The following is a 25,819-nucleotide window of genomic DNA, read 5'->3' on the forward strand; positions in this document are numbered from 1 at the left end:
CTTGCTGCTTCTGCGGCAAAATACGCAGATTCCCCCTCGCTCCAAAAACAGAGCGAGGGGGAAACGGCATATGCGGGGGGTCAGTTGAAAACTGACGGGGCGAGCGGTGACAACAAGCAGGCAGCACTGCTTGAGGCCACCACTCGCCCCCGGCAATGAACACTGCCCACAGAGTAGACCAATAATCACAGTATCGAAGTGCTCAATGGTGATGAAATGTGCTTGACTAGCAGAAGTTTTGCCCCATAACTCTAAAGTGAGGCAACCAATTACAACATCAAATTGGTCTACGGGCCAAGAGTTGTAATTTGGTATATAATGTGCTTTGATCAGGGAAAGGCATCACAGAAATAAGTCTCTCAGAAGAAAAAGCAGGTACTTGTTTCCTAGCACGGCCACAATCGCGGGCATCGTGTGCCTTAACTTTAAGGCACACGATGCCCGCGATTTCCTTTGAAAAAAGCAGTACTCGGGTACATCGCGTCGGTCGTGTGCCTTAAGAAGGCACACGACTCGACCGACGCGATGCCCACGATTTCCCCATAGGCTTCAATGTTAAAATATTTTAACATTGAAGCCTATGCGCACCCGCCGCGATGCCCCCGATTTCTCCATAGGCTTCAATGTTAATTTAACATTGAAGCCTATGCGATGGACCCGATTTGTCCATAGGCTTCAATGTTAAACTGAGTCCATTTAACATAGTAAAACGATTGACGCGAACCCGAAGCGTGGCGAGCGCAGCGAGCCCGCGAGGGGCGGCGGTGCGCGTCCTCCGACCTTTTCATTCCCCTACTATCCACGTCGGCGTGGAGTTGAGAATAGATTAGTGTGGCGAGCGCAGCGAGCCCGAAGCGTGGCGAGGGGACGCTGATACCTTCACAGATCCCTGCGTCCCCTCGCGGGCTTCACAGGTATCAGCGTGCGCTCGCCACACTAATCTATTCTCAACTCCACGCCGACGTGGATAGTAGGGGAATGAAAAGGTCGGAGGACGCGCACCGCCGCCCCTCGAGGGCTCGCTGCGCTCGCCACGCTTCGGGTTCGCGTCAATCGTGGGGGTGGCGGCCACAATGGGGGGCCATTATTTTTTACACACATGACGGGGCCATACCCAATGAGAAATGGCCCATATTGGCCCTTTTACCATTTTTTACTATGTTAAATGGACTCAGTTTCAATGTTAAAATAATTTATCATTGAAGCCTATGGACACGATGGACCCGATTTCTCCATAGGCTTCAATGTTAAATGATTTTAACATTGAAGCCTATGGAGAAATCGGGTACATCGCGTCGGTCGCGTCGTGTGCGTTTTGGTATGCACCCGACGCGACCAACACGATTTTTTCCGACACGACCACCACGATAGAAATCGTGGTGGCCGTGCTAGGAAACAAGTACCAAAAAGCACTTACGCTATTAATACATAGATAATTGAGGCTTGTTTGATTAGCGTTTCGCAAAGTCCAACAGACTTGGTTATGTATCGTAACCGAAGAGCTGCATCCCACTCCGAACAGGTGCCAAAATTCAACCTTATTACCAGACGCATTTCACAATTATATTTGCATCCAACTCTAAACAAGTTTCCATACAAACGAAATGAGTTGTCAAAAACGGTGCAGGATTGTCAAATCAACTCCCGTCTTCTACAAAAAATACCCTCCCGTATGTTTAAACACTGCATCCAAAACATGCTCCATGAGAGAGGAATTTCTAATGATAAAGATACATTCTACAACAAATTTCTATACCTTTAGGTTCTCCTTCCAACGCGCTCAATTAATAAAACAAACCCTATTTCCATTACTAGAGATGGTTTTCAGAGTCCTTTTGCCAAAAGTTTAAAACAAGTTTTCCTCTCCGGTCACAAGAGAACTTCATTACTGAATGAAACTTTTTTCTGACACGCCCTGAAAATGTTATGAACTTGTGAGAAATCCCTACATGACGGATTACTACAGGGTTCAGTGCGGGGGCTGGTTGAGCAAGTTTATCCATCCCAGCAGCAAAAAGGAGGAGGCAAGAGATAGGAGACAAAGAAGTCATAGAAATGTATTTAAGGGATTGCCGAACAGATTGGGATTTGAGAGAGCGAAATAATGCTCTGGAATATCATACTAGAATAGACATGATAAAAGGGAGTATCATACCACCCTGTTTAGTCACACTGATTTTCTGTGCCTAATCTTTAAAGATCAGAATGTCATATAGATGATAGATCCTATGGCTGCTTACAAGGGTGTAGCTAACATAGGTGCAGCTGATATGGGGCCCAGAGAAGAGTGGGGCCATCTTCTCTGTGTTGCATGTGTGATATACATTTGTCGCCATTGGTTGGCACATAGCGGCCCTTAAAAACGGAGCCTGTAAATATCTAGCTACACTCCTGCGCAGTGGTCTGTACTGTGCAGAGAAAAATCCCTTTTTTCTGCATGCTGCCGTACCAGGACCAGACTCTGGGATCTAGAAGGCTGCGGGTGCATGATGCAGGGAACAGCCCAGCAGCTGGGGGAGTGATGTACATGAACCTTGTAAAGGTGCCCACACACTAGAAAGATCTGCGATCATAAGATTTTGCATAAGATCCCGTGTGCGTTCCTATGGATCTTTTGTTAAATCTTCTAATCTTTCATGCAGCACGTAAGATCAGAAGATTTAGCAAAAGATCCACGGGAGCGCGCATCGGACCGAAATTGCCCGATTTTTGACCGATTATCAGTAAACATCAGACGATTTATCGGCCGATTTATCGGAAATCGGCCAAAAAATCGTTCTAGTGTGTGGGCACCTTAAGATACCAAGTGTGGACATAAGGTGTAATCACCCCCCACCCCCCCTTTACTATTTAACCCTTTGAGTGCAAACATCTGTGCGTGAGGTGCAAAATATCAGCTAAAAAATGCCAGGGTCGCTCACATTTGTTATATAAAGTCAAATAAATGCTGTATAAAAAGGCAAGCATTATACCACTTTCACATCGCCGACACGTTTTAAAAACCGGTATTTAAAACGGGTCAGAGCCTTAACATTGCCGCAGATTACCGTTTTAAATACCGGTTTATACCCCTTTCACATCGCACTTTTAAAACTGTAAATTGCCGTTTTTTTTTTCCCTTTTTAAAACGTTTAAGCCTGCACTGTGAATGCATAGCATTGTACACATTCACATTGCACAAAAAACGGCAAGGAACCGTGTAGGACTCTGCTTTTTACACGGTTCGAAATGCCAGTTAACTTTAAACGGTAAATCGGCTGTGGTGCATTCACAGTGCAGGCTTAAACGTTTTAAAAAAGGGAAAAAAACGGCAATTTACCGTTTTAAAAGTGCGATGTGAAAGGGGTATTACAGGTCATTTGATGAAAAATTGCTTATTTGGCAATTTTCACACCTATTTTGACAAATTCACTTGGCACTCAAAAGGGTTAAAGTTTCAAAGATCAGAACAAAACACAATAAAGGAGCAAACCAAACAGTAAATAGATAAGACAAAATGAGGCAAAAGATGCAACCGAGAGTAGGAAATGTAAAATATTTCTAACATCAACGAGTAAAAAGGTGGCGGGGAGGGGGATGACACAGATGGCACTGCTGGAATTGGCCAAAATTAGAACGCTAGAAATGAGGAGAAACAGGCAGAGAATAATAAAATGCCACATGGGGAGTGGTGGGTGTGGTAAAGTCAATTTAAAAACATTCAAGAGCCTTATAATGTAGCAGTATGTACAGCAGCAATACTGTTTTAGGTTGATATTGTAATTTAAATGTTTGTTTAAGTATACAACTTGTCATGCCCATATTATGCAGCATCTACAGCACAAATAACGTCGGAGGAGCATATAATACTGACTGCGGTGGAAGACCCCCAGCCTGCAGAGTAGGCACTACCAGACTCATTTGAGTCCACACAGGAGCCATGTCCATAACAGGACAACATAACCAGCCAGGTGATTTATGTATGGTTCACGAGATGATAATCACACATGGGGTTCCAGGTCCCCGTTACTGGATTGGGCAGTGTCACCTTACTGACACCACTTTCCCGCTGAGACATATGGCCACTCATCTCTAAATATGCACTTCATGGTTGCCACCCATCTTGGGCAGTATAACATGATTCACTGACCACAACCACAGATAAATGGGGAGGGATCTTTTGGAGCAAAGGAACTGTACCGCCTAGCTACGTATGGGTATGGACATTAGGTCTCCAACAGTTAGGTTGACATGCATTGTGTTGGCACCGTTAGGTCGACATGCAGAAAGGTCAACCTGTCATTAGGTCGACAAGCAATAGGTCAACATGGGCAAGGTTGACATTGGGTTTTTCACTTTTTTTTACCAGAATGTAAACATGGACACTGAAACGTAGCACCGCGTCCCTTCGCATGGCTTGCTGCTTCTCTCTCTCTCCAAGCTTTAGGGCACGGTGGCTCACTACACTCCGCACACTATTCTATTCTCCCACCACTCCCTAGTGAATGGTAGGGCATGAAATACCACCTGTCGGCACATATCGGCTCAAGTGAAAAAAAAACATGTCGACCTTTTGACTGTTGACCTTGCCCATGTCGCCCTAATAATGTCTAGCCAAGGCATGTCGACCTAATGACCGTATCCCCTACGTTTGTGCTAAGAACCTGTTTTACTGTATGTTAAATTATAAAGTTTAGTCTAATTGTTTTGATTACCATTGTTCTTAGTACTTAAAAAAGTGTGCACCTGCATTTTCCTTTTTTTACCTGAGTGGCACTGCAAGTCTCAGCAAGCTTGAACCTCTTCTGTTTAAGACTAGAGAATGCAGTCCGGCACTCCCATTTCATCCCCTTTACAATTGATTTGCTACATAAACCAATAAAAATATTAACATCAATTATATACGCAAAGCTACTAAAACCACGAGAAGGCAACTGCAGAGAACAGGCGGGATGTAGACCCCGTGTATAGGATGCGCTGACCATATTTTCACTATCAGGCAAATACTCGAATCACGCCCATCAAGAAAGAAATTTCTAGTTTTTTTCAGGTCATTTTGAGGTACAAAAATGGTCGCCGCCATATTATCAACATGCATTAGGTCAAGTGCGATCGAATTGGAAAGCATGATTTAAAAGAAAGAAAAAAATGGTGAAACATTTGGGGAAAATTAAAAAAGAAATTATACAAAATATAAAAAAGTTTTCAGTTACCAATGTAGAGAGCAGGAAAGTAGAAAAGTTGCCAATAGCAACCCATCATCTTTAAAGTTGTTTTCATAAAGGACAGACTATAAAATGATTACTGGAAGCCTATTGGCTGCTTTGAACAACTTCTCCACTGCTCAACACACCTACCCCCTAAGCTTCAAAGTATGACAATCATTAAGTACTTATTACAGCATGCAAGGCCTTGTGTTTCAACAACAAATGGATACACAGGTTACTTTGAGCTTGAATATAGAGATAGCATGGTGCTGTCAGGGCAGATGGGAAGGGGGTCACTATTAAAGCTGGATGTAGGTTTGCTGTGTTCCCAAAATGTCAATCTCCCATTTAGGCACACAGACCCTTAATAGCATTCACACAACTGAATTCGTAGTTCAGTACAGGTAACTCGTTCTTTGCAGAAACCATGAGGCTCAATAAATACCCAATGCTATACACACATAGGACTGAAGCTGGCAAGCTGAAGACTGCGAAAGGTCACCCATTTCAGCGCTTCAAACCAGTCTTTTCATGGTACGCCCATTGAGAGCAATGGGCACGAAAAAAAAAAAAAAACAACTGCCGGTACATGTGTATTATCACGGCGCCCATCGCGTCGCATCGCATACCACTAATTAAGGTATGTGATGGACCCGATTTGAGGCTTTTCCCGGGAAGAGTGTACAATTTTAATATCGAATCGCATGCCATTATAATGGCATGCGATGCGACGCGATTTCAATGTTAAATACCCAGGCAGACCTGATTTTTAATTGTATCCCCACCCTGATGGGTAATAAGTATGTTAAATGCCCCCCCATTGTTAACGCCACCACACTATCAATGCCAACCCGAAGCGTGGCGAGCGCAGCGAGCCCGCGAGGGGCGGAGGTACGCGTCCTCCGACCTTTTCATAACCCCACTATCCACGTCGGCGTGGAGTTGATTTTATAGTGTGACAAGCACAGCGAGCCACCGAGCCTGAAGCGTGGCGAGCGCAGCGAGCCCCGCGAGGGGACGCGTAATACGGAGGAAGTGGGGTGCCGTTAACAATGGGGGGGGCATTGAACATTGTCAGTACCCATCAGGGTGGGTGTACAATGTAAAATCGGGTCTGGGTGCATGTACAATTTAAAATGGGGTATAATCACATCTCATCGCGTCGCATGTGATCATATGGCATGCTCTGGAAATGGGGGCGCCGTGATAATACACAAGTAACCAACTGCCTATCGCCCCGGGATCTCCCCTCACTTTAGTCAGGAAATGGGGCACTATATGACAATCAAATTTGGCCATGAGAATGCACGATAGCAGGATCAGATTTCAATATTTTTTTTGTATTTACTAGTACTAGCAATTAACCACAAAAATAAAAAATAAATGACATCACTGCTCCAAATAGACTGATCGGCGGTTTAAGAGCTATCAGCAAATACATTCTTGCCTGCAATAAAAATAGAAGACAGGAACAGAAATAGATTCCCCTTTATTAGATAGAAGTGAAAATAATGAAAAACATTTTTTTATGAAGGCTATTGTTCTGGCAATGTGCGGGCTTCCTGTAGGCCCCTCTATTGGTCTATTGATGGTAAACTAATATTTTCCGCAATTACATCAAAGGCTAAAGATTTCTCTTACCATCGCAATCTTCACATATATGTTTTATAGATATTTTTTAAACATTGCATAAGCATAACACATTATTCATTTAGGATATCTGAGCATAATAATGCTTTGATATAAATTTAAATGGACATTTTTATTCCTCTGGTTGAGTAATACAGAGGTGTTCCCATCTCTCCAATACTTCATTACATGCTATTTTATATTCAGTTACATGAAATAATTGTACAGTTTCTGCAATCATTGCAAATTACTAATTTGTCTATTTCAGTTTATTGGTGCTATTCGTTTGTATGCCAGGGGAACATTTTGAAGGCCACACTTTCAAAACCTAAAATCTATAGCGGAAAAAAAACCCAAAGTATAATATATATGCCTTTGAAGGTTTGCAATTATTTTCAATTCTATATTCTGCCTAAACCCAGGAAGAGGAGGACCAGCATTTTATCTCCATACTGAAAATAGGCTACTTCATTATTTTACATAGAGAGGGTCAATATGCCCTAAAAATATATATTAATTGATATATATTACTTATAGTAACCAGGGATAAAAAATTTAATAAAAAGGATTTTGATCGTTGATAAAGATTTATAGAAGCTGATACTTAAAGGCTAAGGGGGGTATTCAATGTGAGGGTCACGGCAGTTGAGCTTGCTCGACCGCCGTGACCCAGTCCCGTTCTCGGTCAGCTCGACCGAGAACATTCAGGCGGGATTCAATGTCCCGCCTGCCGGGGAGCGAGAATGGGGCGTGGCCGCGAGTTGCGGCCGGGAAGAGGCGAGCTGCAGGGTCACTTCCCGGCCGTTCTCGGCAGAACAAGCACGACAGCTAGTGATGTCGGGCTCGTTCTGCCGAGATAGCATTGACGGGAGATGCTCGCCGGTGATTGAATACCCCCCTAAGGCTGTTCTACACATTGAGTTTTAGCAGGATGGATGCTCGATGGATTGGATCTGCACACGATCTGTACCCAATACAATGTAGATGATGAATCGTTAATGTGCAAGGTAAAATCTCCAATCCGACAAACGACCAGTGGGGGCGCACATTGGATCGGAATCGTACTGAAAACAGGTACGATTCTGCACTTTTTACATCCACATCGTACGATGCATCAAAATCGTGGGAATTGAGCTGAAATCGTTCTGGTTGTGTACCCAGCATAAGCTTCAAATGTGATTAAATGGAGAGTGATAAACGGTCGGCCAATTAGCTCCTACCTGCCATGTCACAGACAGTGCTTGGAAAATGTCAGGTAGGAGCTGATTGGTTGGTTTATCACTCTCCATTTTATCACTTTTAAAGCTTAGTGCATCTGGCCTGTTGTGTGATAGTAGGTTATACAAGTGCATAGACCATAGAGACATTATTATGAGAGATGGAAACTGTGGTATGTCAGATTAGTAGGTAACACACTTTTACTGAGTTTGCCAGAGACAGAACCACAGTGATAGCCTATGGTTGGTGACTAATTTGAGCCTAATGGGCAGGGCAAATCACAACAATCATTTGACTTTCCCGATCTCAGTTGGGTAAACATGAGGCATGTTCCTGTGTGAGCCATAAAGCAGCACTGTACACAGACACACACAGCCGGCTTAGTCAGCTGGCCGCAGAGCGTCCGTGCTTACAGTTCCTTATAAACACCACGTTCCATCACACAAACATTGCCGCCAGAAAACCATACACACCAGGAACACAGAACATTGAGCGGGTCAGGACGAGGCATCGAATGCACAGGCCAATGCTTTTATACTAGGTCTATGAGGGACAAAGAAAATATTGGTGGAAAATAGTATTTCTTTATTTCCAGTTATTTATATAGTGCACACACATATTCCGCAGCGCTTTACTGATAGTTAAAAACACAAAACAAAATCACAACACTGTCTGCACTCTTGTGAATATCTGCATAAACACTGGCTACACAGTACATTAATAGCAGCCAGTTCTAATGGCGCCTATACACATATGTGATTGTATCTTATGGAGCACTAGCGGGTGGCGAATTTGGAAAAATAAACGATTTAAAACACTGGACAGGCTTCTGAATGGCTGACAGAGCTCTGAGCGAATCAGAAGCTTCACATTTAGGCAGCCACAGATTGACTGAGATAGCTCTCTCTCAGTCAATCAGAGGTCTGCCTAATGTTTATTGTTTTAAACTCTGCCACCACCGCTTACCCCTGCCATCCACCAGAACTCAGCTGAGCCGCCACCCGCTCTCCAGCGCTGCTGCCACCAATCGCATTGCGAGCAATGGCATGTGGTTCAAAACCCACACGCGCTCATGCAATTTGATAAATATTATGTGAAGTACATAATATCCATCAACGCGATATTCAACCGACGGGCCTGCGCATCACGTCTGGTGACCGATTTCACATGCATACAATCCTGTGATTTTTCCCAGAGATGTGGTCAAAAATCGAAGGATTGTCTGCAATATCGCCCTAGTGTATGGTGTATACTTTACTCTACAAAATGATACTAGGAGGCCTATATAATTGCTGTCCATTAAGTCTGATTTTATGGGCTAATTTAAGCTTGAGGTCATCATATCCCAGGATGTGGGATTGCTGTTCTGTACCAGTGACATTTCAAAAGCACAGGCAAGGATGCCTCCTCCCGCTGCTCGTCATCTCACACTCCCCACACATGAAGGTTTGGGCTGCTTTCAGGAGAACATTACAGCTGCAGGTCAGACTGAAATGTCAAAAGTGTAGCTCTCAGAAATCTAATGGCAGGACAATTGGACTAGATTGTAGATGAATGCTGAGTATGGGGGGGGGGGGGGGCAGGCAACCAATAAAACAGCTCTTTATGTACAACACTATAAATCCATACAAAATTTTAATGAAGGGATTTTTTTTCTACGTATGGGGTGCAATAGCTGTAACAGAAAGTCCTGTAGCCGCCCTAATATTCTGTCCTGCGGGGATGGCATCTACCCAAGTACTGATAGGAATTGTTCATCAGAATGGGAACAGCATGTAGCTTCCTCAGAACTTCTTGCAATGAAAGTCTAAATATGTAGCTCATGTCATGCAGAGTACAAAATGAGCAGCACTTTGGCATGTAAGCAGTATGCAGGGTGTAATGTTCTGCCTTCGAGGATTCGCATACACCTATGTACGTGCCCACGGGTCTGCACATGCCCACAGGTAAACAAGAGAACACTGGATTTTAAGTGCTTACGTGGGAACAAGACAAAGTGTGTGCCCAGAATCTGCAGTAATACCTTTGACTGTTCTGCACTCTCTCTGGTTCACCAATGGCTGAAGTTTAGCAGTATCATTATGCAGAGGCTTTCTAGTGGACTTTTATAGACATGTTGAACCACAGTGTATAAAGGACAATATGGTTCCTCCGGGATACGCTCACAAGGTCGACACCTGAAGTATGGCTAAGGTCGACACAAGCATTAGGTCGGTAATGGAAAGGTCGACATGAGTTTCACAGGTTTTTTTGGGATCCGCCATGTGCCGACCCACTACAGCGTGGTCAGAGAATGATAGTGAGCGGCAGCGAGGCTCTGATCCCGAAGCCTGGCATGGGCAGTGAGCTAAGCTAGGGGACGCGGTACACTTAGACCAGTTCTAAGGCCCACACTTGAAATAGGTCGACCTGACTAAGTATGATAGGGTTCGAAGATCGACACAAGCATTAGGTTGACAATGGGAAGGTCCACAGTAAAAGGTCGTTTTTTCACGTTTTTTTGTCCCGAATGTCGACATGGGCATTGTCTAAGTCAGTGGTTCTCAACCTCGGTCCTCAAGTACCCCCAAATGTGCATGCATCCCAGGTCTCCACACAGAATCACAAGTAAAAGTAATTAGCCCCACCTGTGGATCTTTTAAAATGTGTCCTGTAAATGTTTTCTGGGTGACCTGGAAAACGTAAACTTTTGGGGGTACTTGAGGACCGAGGTTGAGAACCACTGACTTAGACTATGCCCATGTCGACATTCGGGACAAAAAAACGTGAAAAACAACCTTTTACTGTGGATCTTCCCATTGTCGACCTAATGCTTGTGTCGATCTTCGGACCCTGTCAACCTTAGTCAGGTCGACCTATTTCAAGTGTGGAACTAAGCCCTGTGGACCTTTAGAGGTCGACTCAAAGTATGTCGACCTAAATAGGATCAACCCAATCACCCATACATGGTTCCTCCATCCTAATTTGCAGCCCTCAATGGTCACTTGGACTTTAAGTTGCATTTTATCCCAATACTATATACAACATAGCATTAAAAACCTTGTCCAGGTAAGAGCGGTGGAAGACTACAACACCCAGCAACCTCAGCTAGGAATAAGAAGTTAGAATTAAGGGTTGCAGGGGAAAGCAGGGGGCACACGTGAAATGCCCACAAGCTGCATTTGTTTTGGTTTTGCAGAACATTGAATTCCATAAAATGCTTTGAATAAATATTTGTGTCTGCTGACTGTCAGCACAGTACACTCACAGGGACCAAGGCTGCCAAACAATGTATACACTGTGCCAGCTCTGCGTCTTCCCATAAACCAAATCCATTACAAGATACACAGTTACATTCTAAGCTAGCAGCTTTTAGCTTTCCCCAGAGGAGAATATTAAATGTGAGCATGTGAGTAACACATTATCACACTGCCTCCGTGCCGAGGGCAGATAGAAAGAGGCAATCATATATATATATATAAGAATAATATAAGGTGTCTACATATCTGTGCATCAGGCCAGCCAATAGGAGAAGCAGATCTATTACATGTTTTAGGTCACGAGTCATTTCATTGGCACTACACATTTTCATCCAATAGAGAACTTCCCATCTCTCCTCTAGGATGTGTTCTGGAAGGAGATTTCTATGGAACTGCAGCGGGACCCTCATTCTTCCATACCAGTCAAGGGAAGTGGCGTTCATCTGTATAATACATAGGGGGCGATTCAATTGTGGTGCGCACCCCCCTGCTGGGCGTCTATCAGAGATATTCAATTATTTATAGGTTTTAAAAAAGTGCTAGTATGTGAAGACTTCACCAGAAACACAACAATAACAAAAACTTCAATAAAATATAAAAAGAACATAAAAAAAAAATAAAAAAAAAATAAAGTAATAAATGAAAAAAAAAAATACAAATATAATGCAAGGAAAATACCTGAAATGAAAACAGTAGTAGCATGGATGGTGTAATGGTTAGCATTACTGCCTCACAGCACCGTGGACCTGACTGTGTGGAGGTGATATATTCTCACTATGGCCCTTATTCAGATCTGATTGCAGTAAAAAAAATTGAAAAATGGGCAAAACCATGTGCACTGCAGGTAGGGCAGATGTAACATGTGCAGAGAGAATGAAATTTGGGTGGGGTTTGTTGAAACTGAAATCTAACTTGCAGTGTAAAAATAATGCAGTCAGTATTTACCCTGCACAGAAACAAAATAACTCATACAAATGTAACTCTCTCTCCACATGTTACATCTGCCCCACCTGCAGTGCACATGGTTTTGGCCATTTTCCAAACAAATTTGTACTGCGATCAGATCTGAATAAAGGCCTATGCTTGCGTGGGACATTATAGAGACAAAATCCATGTGTAATCCCATATTCAGGGCTCACAGTCACATGCAGTTGTACATTGATTGAGTTTATAGATGCCCAAGTTGATTGCTACAATGATGCGCACATTAAAGGTCATCTGCTTGAATATGGTCACAGTGTACTGATATAGGCTGGCATATGTACCAGTACTCCTTATAACTCAATTATGTATCATTCCCCGTTGACCCTCTAAGTTAGGCCTGTCTAACCTGTAGCTCTCCTGCTGTTGTGAAACTACAAGTTCCAGCATGCCTTGCCACAATTTTGCTATTAGAGAATGCTAAAACTGTGGCAATGCATGCTGGGATGTGTAGTTTCATAACTGCTGGTTGGCCAGTTCTGCTCTAAGTGGTCATTCCTTCAGCTTCATATGTTACCTTTTACATGCAGGACTCTCCTCCCGCTTGACCTTCCCTAGTACACTCCATGACAGCAGAATACCGCTCCCTTGTCTCCTCCTCCCTCTCCGTGACCCCATCTTTGCTTGCTTGCCCATATATTGGGTTTAAGAATCTGTCCCCAGTCACAGCTTACCCCTACGCTGCTAGCTGCAGAGAGCTGTCCTACCCCTATCCCTGGTATATGCCCTACCGTCTGTTTGGTACTTTTGCTATGGTTTACGTTTGTGTATTGTATTTATGCCATGATACCCTGTTACTGTTTTCTGTGTTTACCCTGTACAGTGCAGAGTACACTATGTTCTCCCTTACCAATAAAAGTTCACAATAACATTACAACTATACTAAGGAATAAGGACTAGTCTGCACATAGGCAATAACAAAGCAGTAAATAAAATGTTTTCCATTATATAGTTACATAGTAGGTAAGGCTGAAAAAAGACTTGCGTCCATCTAGTTCAACCTGTTGTAGATATCCATTGCTGATTTGGTAGGTTCTGGTATAGCTGCACGTTAATTCTGATACACAGTAATGATAACATGTTCAGGTAAATGGCAGTGAGACGGAGCACCTGGCCCAGATGCAGTTCCAAGCATGGGCTGCGGCCACGCACAACTCTAGCAGATGTATCCTAAGAAAAAGTCCCAGGGGAAGCTCGCCAAGCATTCCTGAAATTAGAGCAAATCATTTAACATCCATAAAATCCAGGTCAATAGGCACCAGTTGTGAAGTGTTAGCATAGCACCTTGGTCACACCGACACCATTAATTACACAAACCATGTGCAGGCATCAGGAGATGGGGCCACTCAGCCAACAAGTGCAGACACAGAGGACTCCTATCCCGGCCATAATACAGCAGGCGTAAATACATTTCAGGTATCTGCCTGTGTGAAGAAATTGCCATTGCTATAAATGCTTTTAAGGGCAAATGTAAAAAAAAAAAAAAAAACTAAAAGGGTTTAATTCCCTTTAGCAGATGGTGCCAACACTACCAATGTGAGACAGGCCAAAGACAGACATCAGAATCACCTATTCTTACTCTCCATGAAGCCCACCCCCCAAAACCTCCACACCACTCTCTCTGTAGCAACACATGTCTCTGCAAACAGTTAATTGTCCTCCTTTTCATTGGCTAGCCTTGCAGCAAATCAAAATGAGTCTTTTGATTACTGATTAGCTGCCAGACTGAGGAACGGCCAGGTCTGTGATAATAAAGGTGGGCACTAGGTGATGCCACTTTTCTAGTGCGCAGAAATGTTGTTTTAGGGGTACTGAGAGGATACAGATCACACTGGTTTGGCACAGCCTGAATTCCATGGCATGAATAAGGAGGTAGAGTAGCAGAGGAAGCCTGTCACATATGACACTGTGCTGTCTGTTATTCACGTCAAATCTCTCCACTGCGATTACAAATAATATCTACAAGTGACTTACCAAGCCATAGTCTCCAGTAGTGTGACAAGATGATGTCTGTACAGCGATATTATATGCATCATGAACCGTGTTACAGAAGCCAGCTGGTTCTGGCATAGATTTACTCATGTAATACATTGTATTAATTAGGTCAGTGAACTTGAACATGTAAATTAGCGAATAAGTGATTGCTCCATAACTGCAGTTATGTAGGGGAGTATTTAAAATAAAGTTTATGTTCTTTATACATACAAAATGGCTATTTTGATAACAATGCAGCCCTGCTTGTACATTCATTTTGGCAAAACAAAAAGCCAGCTTACCATTATGTTGATTTATTAGATCAAAATGTCCCTTGAAAGTGTTCAAGGAGTAATATCCTTACTACACACAAACGCATCTACTTTACATTTATTTTTGGCAGACAGGGCAAGAGGTGACCTGCGATTCAATTATCGCTTCCATCATGCACCCTTTATTTTGATGGAAAACGTTGGCTTTCCACACTGATTCAGTACGAAATCCCGGCGGTCGGAATACCGACGCCGGAATCCCGACCGCCGAAATACCGACAGCCGAAATAACCAACCGCCGAAATACCGACAAGGGGGGGGGGGGGCGTGGATCGCCCAACACCCCCCCCCCCCTTTTCGGGCTCGCCACGCAGTGAGCCCGGTGCCTCGGTATGCTTGGCACAATATTTTATTCTCCCTCTATGGGTGTCATGGACACCCATAGAGGGAGAAAGTGCCGGCATTGCGGCGGTCAGGATTCCGGCATCGGTATTTCGACTCCATCTGTTCCACACATCACTTTAGACTAAACACGATGATTTTAGGTGCGAGAACCACAAAATACAAAGTGCACCACATGTACTTGGACAAACATTTGCATAGTACCTCATGTAACGTGACAGCGATATATGGCTTCTATGTGCCCCGGTCAACCAACACGCTCACCATGTAATTGGTTCTTCACATTTTGTGCTCAGCTAAATATCAGATGAATAGATCTTGGAAGCCGGTGACTCATCAACAATTCCTTAACCGCATCTGGTGTATTGCCAAAATGGAGTACATAACGAGTCTCCTCAGTGGGCAAGTTTCACATGGTATGGTCACCATGGTATAGAACTCAGGGTAAGTCTTTCCTATAGGGTTCATTCTAGCACCCGCCAACTTTGAAAACCCATGCATTTCCTCTTCTCTGCCTGGGGTGTCGTTAGAAACAACACAGCAGACAGCGACACCCCGGGCAGGTAAGAGGAACTGCATGGGTTTTCAAAGTTGGCCGGTGCCAAAATGAACACTATTCCTAAGATAGAGGAGTCTGCGGTCAGCCACAGACTCCTCTATCAGACCCTTCTACTCCACGCCCCGCCCCCCCCCCCCCCCCCCCCCCTCCCCTTGATCCTTTTTTTTCTTAAAGCACTTTTCCATTGTTGTGTTCTGTTAACTGTTCTTTGGGGTTTTTTAGCCAAAATGAGGTAGGAATCAGTTCTTCTCATTTATGTCCTTGTCATGTATAAACCACTGCGGTTTATTCAATAAACTTATAAGATTTATATAAAAAAATTAATAATAAAAAACCATTAAAAGTGAGGGAAAATGCACCTATAATATTCTATACACATACACACAATTCTCCAAAGAGCAAATTAGAAATCAAATAAATAAATAAAAAAAAAAACACACACACAACAGCGCAATTTGCTATTTGACCTACCATAAGCCTGCATTTCCCAATGAAGCATCCAGCATGTTTTCAGCACATTACAAAAGAGAAGTGGCAGAGAGATCTGTCATTAACATTTTGGCTGCCAGAAAATTGCTCTGGCCTTGGACAGCCTCTTATCTTTCAGCTTTTCTTGCCTTCTATAAACAAAGCTGTAGAGTTTCAGAACAGAACATATGTCCTGTGTATTAGGGACTAACCAGAGTCAGCTTCCAGCAAGGCAAGAATACTGGCTAGCAGCCATGGGGCAGAACCACAACACAAATACTAGAAATACATTCATAATAAATTATTCTTTTTAAAAAGAAATGTAATCAAATTTTTTTTTTTTTAAATGCTACCGCATTCTCTAATGTGAACACATGGCGATTAATATAGTTAGAAAAATAAAACCCAACTGCAGTAAGTTAACATTTTTGGCGTCATAATCATGAGTGGAGTGGTACGGTGGTTAGGCTTGCGGCATTCACAGAACTGGGTCATGAGTTCGGTTCCCAACCAGGGTCCTATCCGAGTCAGGTTTGTATATTTGTGTAGGTTTCCTCTAGAATGGCCGGAGTTAGAGCCCTTCTTCACTCACAGTACTTGCAGAGCACTTAGATTATTAACCTACAGTATATTTCATCTCAAACTGACAAATCAATAGCCAGTGACTACACAGAACATTGAACGATCGTAAACTATGGTGTGCGGAAAACTAAATGAGAATTACACGTGTTTCCTGTAACGCAGATTGGAGTATCAGATAATTCATAGGGAAGGATCTTGTCACAATCTACAGCGCAGCAATTTACCATGTGTGGAAATGGATTAGGGAGGCAATTAAACCTCATTATAAGCAGTTTAGTTATGACTTTATATGATTTACAAATATACGTGTTAGAGGTTTTATATCCTGACAGAACTTTAAATATTTGAAAGTCTAATCCTCAAGGCTAGCTCATTGCAAGAGGATGTCCTCTGAAATATTATAGTGTGTGCCGTATGGATCCTTTCAGTAGCAATTAAACTTGCATCAGCCAATTCAGTTGTATGCGCCCCAGCTGGGTATCAAAGGTAATGGACACCGGAACAAGCAATTCAATTGTTTCTCCAAACGGACACACATTAGTATGGATGCGCCTAAAAGCACCAGGTAAAGCAACGCAGAGCAGCTAAACCGGTCTAAAGAGATGGTTAGAGCACACAAAACTGCATGTGGAAACTAGGAATAGCCATCGATGATTCAAAATCATCAATGGTTTATGGTCAATGTAGAATCATTTTGCCATTGATGGGGGAAGAACCAGATAGATTCTCTCCATCGACGTCAAGCATAAACAAAAGGTGTTTTTTTTTCCCCTAAAGGATCAGGACACGGGTCATAGCTCCTCCTCTGATAACTGAAGCCCCGCCCCCATGTTTTGCTGTTCTCGGGACAGACCATGGTGGCATTATGTAGATGTGGTGTTATCCCTTCAGATGCAAAATGAAATACAACTAACACAATTACAAACCTGCGGTGTGTGTTCTTGGGTACACTCGGTTCCAGATCAGTGTTGAAACACATATGAGTTGCTCTGGAAACACTTCAACATAATCCACACTAAAGTACGCAGGTTTCTAAATATTCATACAAAATAATCTCTTTAGACTAAACTTGCACTAACTTCTCTGTAAGGTCTTAAATGACTTTAGTTAAATCTTTGATATAACAAATACATACTGTACCCACTTAATATACAGTACAATAGGAACAATAAGGCAGTACTCCCTGTATCACTTGGTCACGTGACAAATGGGAGTCACTGGGTACAGCATGTGCAAACTTTAATGCATCTACTATCTAAAGTGGTGAACATGAGGGAAACCAATGGGCAGCCAGAATTATCTCATTGGTCCTCCTGCTCACATCCCTCTCCGTGGCTATAATGCAGCCTAAAGTGTTGCTGAGTGAAATCATTTAGAAGAGTGACACGATAAAGAACAGAGATGAAATGTATGAGTGGCTTCAGCTCAGTCAGTGTATAACATAAGGTTCACAGGCCGATCACTTTAACACAAGCAGTGAAATAAAATAACTTAATGGTCACAGACTGTAACAAGAGAAGGCTTCAAATATTACTGTTACAACAGTGATAAACACTTTATAAATGTAACTGGATACATACTCGCTAATGTAATCTTAGCTGCTTCTTTGTTAGAACAATATAAGTTATAGCAAATTCTCTCAGTGAGGTTTATTTACGAAACCTCTTTCAGACAGCCGCGGCCAAATAACTCAGTATTTGAAGAGCAGGGTTATTCGGACATTCGCTGTCAGACCCCCTTCACACAGAAGAGCAAATCTCCGGGTCTAAAATTTAGACCCCGGTAATTTGCTCAATTACACTGGGTTATCACCTGTGTGAAAGGGTCAACCCGGATCCTAAACTGCGGGTCTCCGAACCTGGCCATTTGCAGAGTTTAAGATCTGAATTGACCCTTTCACTCAGAAAAAGGACCAGTGTATTTGATGAAATTCCTGGGTGGAACTGCTTCTCCCGGGAATTTCAATTTCTGTGTGAAAGGGGTATCTATTGAAGATGGGGATGTTGCTTTGGGAAACCAGATTCTATTATCCTCTAGAACAGGGGTGGGGAACCTTTGGCCCTCCCGCTGTTGAGCTACAAATCCCAGGATGCCGCCCTGCTACAGTTTTGCTATTTGGCCATGCTAAAACTGTTGCAGGGCATGCTGGGATATGTAGTTCAACAGAAGCTGGAGTGCCGAAGGTTCCTAATCCCTGCTCTAGAAGGAGTTAAATAAATAATACGATTCTGATTGATTTCTATGTGCAACATCCCACCTTCAAACGCCCATCTGACTGAATTACCCACTTTTTGTATTGTTTAAAAAAACTGGGATTCAAATGTTTTCCCTGTCACTAGTGGGAGAAAAATGGAGCAATTCAATTGTTGCTCCATTTGGTCAACCATTACCCGGAGCAGACCATTTATCTACGTGTATGTCCATGGTTTGGGTTAACTGATATATCTGCTAAACTGAGTATATTTGGGTATGTGTAAAGAGATGGATGGGTGCGCAACAGCTGAATTGCTTGGATAGGCACAAATTACTTTGGGCACCTGTTAAGAGAATTGAATCGTCCCCATACAGCCTTTAGGCTAGAAGCCATTTACGAAGCAGTATTTCAATTCTGGACACACATTATCCCGGTCCCCAGGGAGAATTATTAAAATAATTTTTTTTCAAAAAAAAGGGATTACATGGGGTTTATTTATCAAAGCTCGACAAGAGGCAAAATTGTGAGTGATAAAGTAGCAACCAATCAGCTCACAGCTGCCATTTCAAACAAGGCCTGTAAAATGTAAGGCAGAAGCTGATTGAGACAGCCAATTTATCACAGTTATCTGTGCTGTTGCATCTGCTCCCAAGACGGTTGACCTCCAGCTCAGTAATGGTCAAAAAACATTAGTAAGCACAGTAAAGGTTTCAGTGAACCTGCCCAAAGCCCTATCCAACAGTCTCAAATGGAATGACTGGCGCCCTGGGCTGGACACTAATATTCAGTAATGGTGTAAAACTGGAAAAATGGAATGCATGTGCGTGTTACGCAAATTCCACATGTAAATAATGATCACTAGTCACTTGCGTGTCAGTCCCCTTCCGACTAAAAAAAAAAATTGTCAAAAAATAAAGTAGGGTACTCTCATTCACAGATGCATTATGCGTTATTAGATGCTAATGACTTCTTAGAGCAGTAGATCAGAGCTAACATGCAGCAGTTACTATTGTCAGACTGTCAGTGATTATCGGAGGCATCTGCATAACAATAGTAGACTATCCCCATCTAAATCACCGCACAAGCACATATGCAGGCTGAACACATAGATCCATATAGTATAGTATATATGTAAAAGTCTATTCCTGCAGAATTTGAGGAGAACCACGGACCAGGTACCAAAACAGAAATGTTTAACATCAAGACAGAGAGGTCACAGCTTTTTAAAAAACCATGGGTCACAGCACTGGGCTATAAGGATTAAAATAATGCTGTCTAAAACCAGTCTCTATTTATCAACATTAATCTTAGGGTCCCAAATGACCCAAGACCATCTGTGCACATAGACACCAGACACCCTCATCTGCAAGGACAGAAGGTCTCTCCAAACTGTAGTTCCGCTGACAAATGGTGACCTGTAAAATCAACTGAACATAGAAAAATAGTGACAGGAACAGGTGCTTACTACTGAAACTGCTGCCCCTAATGAAGACACTGGATCCAAAACACTCTTTTACTGAAGTAGAGCTTATTTTATACAGAGCAGAGACATTATAGCTTTTGATTCACTGTATATGCAAGTGTATTTACCATAAATACTCAATAAACGCACACAAAAAAAACTAAACCGACAACACGTAAGGACTGAAAAGATAAAGAAACACAAGCGCAAAAACTATAAGGAGGTTAGATCATATAGTAAGCTATGCACTATCACTTCCCAATCCATGTCTCACATGACAAAACCACATTCTGAAATAGACCCTGGACCACCAAGGGGTGGGGTAGAGAAGATAAACAAAAATGCTGACCCTACCAACACGGAGGAGTGGGGGTACAAGGGACATAAATGGTTACATACTTAACCACATTATCTAGGCTGCACTCTCAAACCCAGACATGAAATAATGAACTCTATATAAGTCTAATGTGGCAATTCCAGAGCCATTTCTAAGCGATCTGACTAGATCACTTAGAAATGAAGCACAGATCTACCATGTGTATAACCCGGAGTGACGTCCATGCGCGGTCCTGCGCTTCGCCATCACCTCAATGGAATATACTGCATAAAGTATAAATGTAATTTGATCACCAGTGTTCTCAGCAGAGAACACTGGTACACAGCATGTGTGCCAGCGATGTGTGCTGAGCTATCTATGATAACCTACATCACTTAGCACGAGACTGATGTCACCCCTAAATGCAGTATACGATAAAAAGTATTTCAAAATTCAATCATCTTAAAAAACTAGTAACTCCGCTCGAAGCAAGAGCTTTGAAAGCTAGTTTGCTACCTTCTGTGTTTGTGCATGTGTGAGTAAGAGATGTAGTTTCACTCTGTGCCAGCAGATGGCAGGGTTTTGGAGACTCACGGACACTAGACATATAAAGTATAAAAATTATATCTTTTCGTTAACAGTAAAGAACAAAAGCAGCTATAGAAAGTGTCACTGTAAAAAGTTAAGGCAACACTTGTACGGAAAACATCTTACTAAACAACTTTATTCAACAAACAAAAAAGTAAATAATGGTAAATCAAGAATAAATAAAATCCAAATACAGAAAATGTATGGGAAATCAATGGCAATGTAAAATAATAAAAAAGTCACTTCACCTAAAATATTAGACTTTGACAACTGCACCCAAAAAAAAAAAAATATTTCAAAGTGTATCAAACGGTCTATGTAAAAAGAAAAACAAAAAAGTCAACTTGTGCAGATACAACTGAAAAAGAATGTGTTAAAAAAGTTCTCCCACTTGGAACTTGATAGACAGATGTCACAACGGTAGAATAAAATTAAATACCTGGATTTAATTTGAACTGCCTGAAACTACTCTAGTGTGGATTCATACTGGTAACAGAGAGTTCCTAGAAGTTCTAGAGTTCCTAGAAATAACTTTTGGGCAGTGGAGCAATCCTAGAATGATGGGAAGAGTGACACTGTCGCTTCAAAGTCTTTAGTATCACTATCATTTTGCTATGATAAGTTTTAAATTCTCTGTTTAAAGATCTAAAAAGGTGCCCATACACGTTACAATTATTCTATACCAGGGGTCCTCAAACTATTTTGCTCTGGGACCCCATCATACAATAAAAATAATGACAGGACCCCAGCAAGTTACTACAGAAGGTCATCACATCAAATGTGTGGACAGCAGACAGCACAATCATGGCAGCATTGTGGAGGCACAAAATGATGGGAGGAGTCTAAAAAAAACAGACAATTCAACAGATCTTTCAGAATCCTTGAATCACTGACTAATACCCCTTTCAGACATACGCGAAAATCCCGGGTTTTTTCACATGAACGGGCCCTAACCCGGGACTAGTGTATGTCTGAAAGGGTATACCCGGGATTTCACTCCCGGATACTGAGCACCTGCAATTGACCAGGGTTTTCCCCGGTATTTAACTCCCGGGTATAGTACCCGGCTTATGTCTGAATGGGTTTACCCGGGTTTTTCAGTTTTAAACATGTGATGTTGCTTTTTTTTGCTGCTGGGGCGTGTCCCATTTTAAGGATGAAACACTGAAATGCTTGAAAAGCCTGGCTTATGTGTGAAAGGGGTATACCCGAGTATTTCCCGGATTTGAGGTGTAGTGTGAAGGGGGTCTGTTACTAAAATCCTGGGAGTGACCTGGGTTGAAAATCCCGGGTAAACCTGGCCAAAATCCCGGGTAGTATGTCTAAAAGGGGTATAAGATTAGTAAAAAGTCATCAGCCTGATGGTCAGCAACATGGAGTCGCGACCCCATGCTAAGACGGTCGGGACCCACTTTGGGGTCAGGACCCACAGTTTGAGAACCGCTGTTCTATACAATATCGCATCTCTGTTTTGCAATGAGATGAGATCTAGTACAAAAAGTATGTGCAGCACATACTTTTTGTACTAGATCTCATTGCAAAACCGAGATGTGATATTGTATACAATAATTGTAACGTGTATGGGCAACTTTAGATAGTATATTGCATGTGCTTGAATTTGCTTTCTACATTGCATGAAGCACACCTAGAATTGCGCTTTTCCTATATTGCAAGAGGAACGAGCAAAATGTGTTCCATTAGGGAAAGTACTACCCTACACCGCCTCAGAGCAGGGAAAAATGTTGCTCACTGCCATTTTTTGTTCAATTTGTTAAAGTTGCGCAAAAGAAGATTGTAATATCACAAAGGAACAATGCAATGGGTATTTTCTTTGGCAAATGCAACAAGACTTTCAAACTCAAGAACACAAGCCAACCAGCCACAGAAACCAGCAAAGAACCCACTTTGGGCTAAATCTGGAATAGTATTGATATCCGATTGTAGTTATTTCTGAAAGGAGTGCACTCATTATCGTTCCATACAGAAAGTAATCACAACCAGCAGTTCAGAAGATCACAAAGAATGATAATATAATAGCATAAAGTTCATGTAACAATGTAAACTAAAGAACTAGTTGGCTTAAAAGTTGTATAAAGCTGCCAAAATACTTGAAAGTTCTTCTGTGACCAATGGGTACCATGGGGGCTGACTGGCATTCGTTGCTATGTTGGAATGAATGCCCGTCACTCCAGTCTGTACCCAGCTGTTGAGGAACAATCAGCATGGGTGGTGCTGAACATTAACTTTCTACAATGACACTACCCAACATGTGATGGTTCACATCGCACTATCAATGACCCTGGAACTCCAGGAGGAAGACATGCACAACCTACCAAAAAAGCTGGCAGGTAGAGAGCAATGTGTGACTGTCCAGCATTGGTGTATCTGCAAGCCCCACTTTACCTGTAGGTCTGGCATGTTGGGACTGGTAGTCAAATAAGCCTGCTAGTTTCCATAGACGCAAAAGCACTGGAACTAGCCACACAAGATGGACAAAGTACTCGCACAAGCTGGCAACCTGCAGTTACGCAAGCCTGGCATCCTCTAGTCATGCAGGGCTAGCACCTGCAGTCAAACAAGCTTGGCACACTGGCAACTTCAGTCGCATAATCCCAGCACGCTAGCACCTAAAGTTGCACAAGGCTGGCACACTGGTACCTGCAGTCGCACAAGCCTGGCACGCTTGACATCACAACAGCCTGACATGCTGACAGCTGTAGTTCCACAAGCCTGGCACACTGGCACACGTAGGCACATAGCAGAAAAATCCTCTGTAGTCGCACAAGCCTGGCACACCGACACCTGTAGTGGCACAAGCCTGGCACAAAGCAGAATAAGCCTCTGTAGTGGCACAAGCCTGGCACGCTGGCATCTGTAGTGGCGAAAGCCTGGCACATAGCAAAATAGGCCTGGCTAGCTGCCACCTGTAGTCGCACAAGCCTGGCACGCTGACACCTGTAGTCACACAAGCCTGGCACGCTGACACCTGTAGTCCCACAAGCCTGGCGCATGGCAGAATAGGCCTGGCACGCTGACACCTGTAGTCCCACAAGCCTGGCGCATGGCAGAATAGGCCTGGCACGCTGACACCTGTAGTTCCACAAGCCTGGCACACTGGCACATGTAGTCACACAAGCCTGGCACATAGCAGAAAAAGCCTCTGCAGTCGCACAAGCCTGGCACGCCGACACCTGTAGTGGCACAAGCCTGGCACAAAGCAGAATAAGCCTCTGTAGTGGCACAAGCCTGGCACGCTGGCATCTGTAGTGGCAAAAGCCTGGCACATAGCAAAATAGGCCTGGTACGCTGACACCTGTAATCGCACAAGCCTGGCACATAGCTGAATAGGCCTGGCTAGCTGGCACCTGTAGTCGCACAAGCCTGGCACACTGACACCTGTAGTCACACAAGCCTGGCACGCTGACACCTGTAGTCCCACAAGCCTGGCGCATGGCAGAATAGGCCTGGGACGCTGACACCTGTAGTTGCACAAGACTGGCACATAGAATAGGCCTGGCTAGCTGGCACCTGTAGTCGCACAAGCCTGGCACGCTGACACCTGTAGTCACACAAACCTGGCACGCTGACACCTGTAGTCACACAAGCCTGGCGCATGGGAGAATAGGCCTGGCACGCTGACACCTGTAGTTGCACAAGCCTGGCATGCTGGCACATAGCAGAATAAGCCTGGCGAACTGGCACTTGTAGTTGCACAACAGCTTTAATTAGAGTCCAAATAATCTTTCCACTGACAGCAACCTGCACCGGCCACAGGAGGGAACCCGGGGGGCAGGTGAGACCATCTGAGGCTTGCAGTATAAAAGTAAAGACAGCTGAAGGCATGGCCCCATATGTGCCACATTTATCCCATACATCCATGCCCGCACACAATGGAGAGCACATCCCACTGCCAACCCACAGTGCGAGTACGGCCCTGGAGACCAGACACCTAGCCCACTCCCGTGTTACCTGAACGAAGTGAGCTCACGCTCTTGTGCCCGGTGTGAGCGCCGCTCCCCAGAGCTCGGGGCCGTTGTTCTGTCCGTTCCTCTCCTCTCTCATTCACAGCAGCAGCACGCCGGCACAGCGCCGTGCGCGCCCCCGCCAGGCCAGCCTGCCAAGCTGCTGCTGCTGAAGGAGGGCGGGGACTGTGATAGGACACGGAGTGTGACGTGCGTGCGCGCTTCCGCCTGCTGCTTAGGCTGCCACAGTGGGCGTTGTCCAGAGGAAGGTTCAGGCGCTCATTTGCATGCAGGGGCGCAGCATGACGCTTAGACACGCCTATAAGGGGCGTGGGAGTCGTGTTCGGGGAGGGGAGAAACCTCCCGTGCGACTTTTGTTGTTATCCTCTCCACGCGAGACAGAAAACACACATTGATTAAACCCTTTCACTGCCGCGGGCGCGAAAAAAAAAAATTGCATCTTTTACACAAGGCAAGAATCTTTTATGACTGAAAGTAGATGTTTTATTTTACGATGTGCTACATAAAGTAATAATGGTAATCATGCTGATCATTGATTTACTTTCAGTTAAGTATGGGCCCGATTCAGACATGTAAGCTAGATTGTGTATGTTCGCACCCTAGAGAACAGGTAAATGCCACCTGGCCAAACCATACTTTTCAGATCGCCTAAAAAGGGGCGGGCGCTGAATGTGAATTCAGGTGCCTACCCCACGCAGGCATTGCCACACCTGCATACCTCCCAACAGTCCCGATTTCAGCGGGACAGTCCCGATTATCAGGGCCT

General features: G+C 43.6%; 1 protein-coding gene across 8 annotated transcripts in view; it reads right to left on the minus strand.

Annotated features, from left to right (window-relative positions):
• Positions 1-25,243, minus strand: part of RALGPS2 (Ral GEF with PH domain and SH3 binding motif 2) — a 149,807-nt gene extending 124,564 nt beyond the window's left edge. For 2 of the 8 annotated variants that reach the window (XM_083157232.1, XM_083157233.1), the window contains exon 1: positions 25,040-25,242. The gene's annotated coding sequence lies outside the window, so the exon portion shown is untranslated. Of the gene's footprint in view, positions 1-25,039 lie in introns of all 8 variants that reach the window. The other 6 variants (XM_083157235.1, XM_083157234.1, XM_083157236.1 and 3 more) reach the window with 4 other exon arrangements.
• Positions 25,244-25,819: the final 576 nt, after the last annotated feature.

Source organism: Crinia signifera, chromosome 8, assembly GCF_055691185.1.
Source record: "Crinia signifera chromosome 8, ASM5569118v1, whole genome shotgun sequence".
Taxonomy (NCBI): Eukaryota; Metazoa; Chordata; class Amphibia; order Anura; family Myobatrachidae; genus Crinia; species Crinia signifera.